Genomic DNA, 4745 nt, shown 5'->3' on the forward strand with positions numbered 1-4745 from the left:
CAGAACTTAAAAAAAAAAAAAAAAAAAAAAAAAAAAAAAAAAAAACGGAAAAAAAAATCTGGAAAAAAACCGGAGGAGCTTGCCAAAGATGAGGCCATTACGGCTCGCCTTTAGGTGTCCTCCTTGGGATAGCGTCATTTAAAGAACGAGGGTCAGCAGAACTTTAAAAAAAAAAAAAAAAAAAACGGAAATAAGATCTGGAAAAAAACCGGAGGAGCTTGCCAAAGATGAGGCCATTACGGCTCGCCTTTAGGTGTCCTCCTCGGGATAGCGTCATTTAAAGAACGAGGGTCAGCAGAAAAGTAAAAAAAAAAAAAAAAAAAAAAAAAAAAAAAAAAAAAAAAAAAAAAAAAAAAAACGGAAAAAAAATCTGGAAAAAAACTGTGAAAAAAACCGGAAGAGCTTGCCAAAGACGAGGCCATTACGGCTCGCCTTTAGGTGTCCTCCTCGGGATAGCGTCATTTAAAGAACGAGGGTCAGCAGAACTTAAAAAAAAAAAAAAAAAAAAAAAAAAAAAAAAAAAAGGAAAAAAAATCTGGAAAAAAACCGGAGGAGCTTGCCAAAGATGAGGCCATTACGGCTCGCCTTTAGGTGTCCTCCTCGGGATAGCGTCATTTAAAGAACGAGGGTCAGCAGAAAAGTAAAAAAAAAAAAAAAAAAAAAAAAAAAAAAAAAAAAAAAAAAAAAAAAAAAAAAAAAACGGAAAAAAAATCTAGAAAAAAACCGGAGGAGCTTGCCAAAGATGAGGCCATTACGGCTCGCCTTTAGGTGTCCTCCTCGGGATAGCGTCATTTAAAGAACGAGGGTCAGCAGAACTTTAAAAAAAAAAAAAAAAAAAAAAAAAAAAAAAAAAAAAAAAAAAAAAAAAAAAAAAAAACGGAAAAAAAAATCTGGAAAAAAACCGGAGGAGCTTGCCAAAGATGAGGCCATTACGGCTCGCCTTTAGGTGTCCTCCTCGGGATAGCGTCATTTAAAGAACGAGGGTCAGCAGAACTTAAAAAAATAAAATAAAATAAACGGAAAAAAAATCTGGAAAAAAATCGGAGGAGCTTGCCAAAGATGAGGCCATTACGGCTCGCCTTTAAGTGTCCTCCTCGGGATAGCGTCATTTAAAGAACGAGGGTCAGCAGAACTTAAAAAAAAAAAAAAAAAAAAAAACGGAAAAAAAATCTGGAAAAAAACTGTGAAAAAAACCGGAAGAGCTTGCCAAAGATGAGGCCATTACGGCTCGCCTTTAGGTGTCCTCCTCGGGATAGGGTCATTTAAAGAACGACGATCAGCAGAACTTAAAAAAAAAAAAATCTGGAAAAAAACTGGAGGAGCTTGCCAAAGATGAGGCCATTACGGCTCGCCTTTAGGTGTCCTCCTCGGGATAGCGTCATTTACAGAACGAGGGTCAGCAGAACTTAAAAAAAAAAAAAATAAATAAACGGAAAAAAAATCTGGAAAAAAACCGGAGGAGCTTGCCAAAGATGAGGCCATTACGGCTCGCCTTTAGGTGTCCTCCTTGGGATAGCGTCATTTAAAGAACGAGGGTCAGCAGAACTTAAAAAAAAAAAAAAAAAAAAAAAAAAAAAAAAAAAACGGAAAAAAAATCTGGAAAAAAACTGTGAAAAAAACCGGAAGAGCTTGCCAAAGATGAGGCCATTACGGCTCGCCTTTAGGTGTCCTCCTCGGGATAGCGTCATTTAAAGAACGAGGGTCAGCAGAACTTAAAAAAAAAAAAAAAAAAAAAAAAAAGGAAAAAAAATCTGGAAAAAAACCGGAGGAGCTTGCCAAAGATGAGGCCATTACGGCTCGCCTTTAGGTGTCCTCCTCGGGATAGCGTCATTTAAAGAACGAGGGTCAGCAGAACTTGAAAAAAAAAAAAAAAAAAACGGAAAAAAAATCTGGAAAAAAACCGGAGGAGCTTGCCAAAGATGAGGCCATTACGGCTCGCCTTTAGGTGTCCTCCTCGGGATAGCGTCATTTAAAGAACGAGGGTCAGCAGAACGTTAAAAAAAAAAAAAAAAAAAAAAAAAAAAAAAAAAACGGAAAAAAAATCTGGAAAAAACTGTGAAAAAAACCGGAGGAGCTTGCCAAAGATGAGGCCATTACGGCTCGCCTTTAGGTGTCCTCCTCGGGATAGGGTCATTTAAAGAACGACGGTCAGCAGAACTTAAAAAAAAAAAATCTGGAAAAAAACCGGAGGAGCTTGCCAAAGATGAGGCCATTACGGCTCGCCTTTAGGTGTCCTCCTCGGGATAGCGTCATTTAAAGAACGAGGGTCAGCAGAACTTTAAAAAAAAAAAACGGAAAAAAAATCTGGAAAAAAACCGGAGGAGCTTGCCAAAGATGAGGCCATTACGGCTCGCCTTTAGGTGACCTCCTCGGGATAGCGTCATTTAAAGAACGAGGGTCAGCAGAACGTAAAAAAAAAAAAAAAAAAAAAGGAAAAAAATCTGGAAGAAAACTGTGAAAAAAACCGGAAGAGCTTGCCAAAGATGAGGCCATTACGGCTCGCCTTTAGGTGTCCTCCTCGGGATAGCGTCATTTAAAGAACGAGGGTCAGCAGAACTTAAAAAAAAAAAAAATAATAAAAAAAAAAACGGAAAAAAAAATCTGGAAAAAAACCGGAGGAGCTTGCCAAAGATGAGGCCATTACGGCTCGCCTTTAGGTGTCCTCCTTGGGATAGCGTCATTTAAAGAACGAGGGTCAGCAGAACTTTAAAAAAAAAAAAAAAAAAAACGGAAATAAAATCTGGAAAAAAACCGGAGGAGCTTGCCAAAGATGAGGCCATTACGGCTCGCCTTTAGGTGTCCTCCTCGGGATAGCGTCATTTAAAGAACGAGGGTCAGCAGAAAAGTATAAAAAAAAAAAAAAAAAAAAAAAAAAAAAAAAAAACGGAAAAAAAATCTGGAAAAAAACTGTGAAAAAAACCGGAAGAGCTTGCCAAAGACGAGGCCATTACGGCTCGCCTTTAGGTGTCCTCCTCGGGATAGCGTCATTTAAAGAACGAGGGTCAGCAGAACTTAAAAAAAAAAAAAAAAAAAAAAAAAAAAAAAAAAGGAAAAAAAATCTGGAAAAAAACCGGAGGAGCTTGCCAAAGATGAGGCCATTACGGCTCGCCTTTAGGTGTCCTCCTCGGGATAGCGTCATTTAAAGAACGAGGGTCAGCAGAAAAGTAAAAAAAAAAAAAAAAAAAAAAAAAAAAAAAAAAAAAAAAAAAAAAAAACGGAAAAAAAATCTAGAAAAAAACCGGAGGAGCTTGCCAAAGATGAGGCCATTACGGCTCGCCTTTAGGTGTCCTCCTCGGGATAGCGTCATTTAAAGAACGAGGGTCAGCAGAACTTTAAAAAAAAAAAAAAAAAAAAAAAAAAAAAAAAAAAAAAAAAAAAAAAAAAAACGGAAAAAAAAATCTGGAAAAAAACCGGAGGAGCTTGCCAAAGATGAGGCCATTACGGCTCGCCTTTAGGTGTCCTCCTCGGGATAGCGTCATTTAAAGAACGAGGGTCAGCAGAACTTAAAAAAATAAAATAAAATAAACGGAAAAAAAATCTGGAAAAAAATCGGAGGAGCTTGCCAAAGATGAGGCCATTACGGCTCGCCTTTAAGTGTCCTCCTCGGGATAGCGTCATTTAAAGAACGAGGGTCAGCAGAACTTAAAAAAAAAAAAAAAAAAAAAAAACGGAAAAAAAATCTGGAAAAAAACTGTGAAAAAAACCGGAAGAGCTTGCCAAAGATGAGGCCATTACGGCTCGCCTTTAGGTGTCCTCCTCGGGATAGGGTCATTTAAAGAACGACGATCAGCAGAACTTAAAAAAAAAAAAAATCTGGAAAAAAACTGGAGGAGCTTGCCAAAGATGAGGCCATTACGGCTCGCCTTTAGGTGTCCTCCTCGGGATAGCGTCATTTACAGAACGAGGGTCAGCAGAACTTAAAAAAAAAAAAAAAAAAAACGGAAAAAAAATTTGGAAAAAAACCGGAGGAGCTTCCCAAAGATGAGGCCATTACGGCTCGCCTTTAGGTGTCCTCCTCGGGATAGCGTCATTTAAAGAACGAGGGTCAGTAGAACTTAAAAAAAAAAAAAAAAAAAAAAGGAAAAAAAATCTGGAAAAAAACCGGAGGAGCTTGCCAAAGATGAGGCCATTACGGCTCGCCTTTAGGTGTCCTCCTCGGGATAGGGTCATTTAAAGAACGAGGGTCAGCAGAACTTAAAAAAAAAAAAAATCTGGAAAAAAACCGGAGGAGCTTGCCAAAGATGAGGCCATTACGGCTCGCCTTTAGGTGTCCTCCTCGGGATAGCGTCATTTAAAGAACGAGGGTCAGCAGAACTTTAAAAAAAAAAAAAACAGAAAAAAAATCTGGAAAAAAATCGGAGGAGCTTGCCAAAGATGAGGCCATTACGGCTCGCCTTTAGGGATCCTCCTCGGGATAGCGTCATTTAAAGAACGAGGGTCAGCAGAACGTAAAAAAAAAAAAAAAAAAAAAAAACGGAAAAAAAATCTGGAAGATAACTGTGAAAAAAACCGGAAGAGCTTGCCAAAGATGAGGCCATTACGGCTCGCCTTTAGGTGTCCTCCTCGGGATAGCGTCATTTAAAGAACGAGGGTCAGCAGAACTTAAAAAAAAAAAAAAAAAAAAACGGAAAGAAAAATCTGGAAAAAAACCGGAGGAGCTTGCCAAAGATGAAGCCATTACGGCTCGCCTTTAGGTGTCCTCCTCGGGATAGCGTCATTTAAAGAACGAGGGTCAGCAGAACTTA

The sequence above is a fragment of the Arachis ipaensis genome, chromosome B4, assembly GCF_059453495.1.
Source record: "Arachis ipaensis isolate K30076 ecotype BB chromosome B4, ASM5945349v1, whole genome shotgun sequence".
NCBI classification, from domain to species: domain Eukaryota; kingdom Viridiplantae; phylum Streptophyta; class Magnoliopsida; order Fabales; family Fabaceae; genus Arachis; species Arachis ipaensis.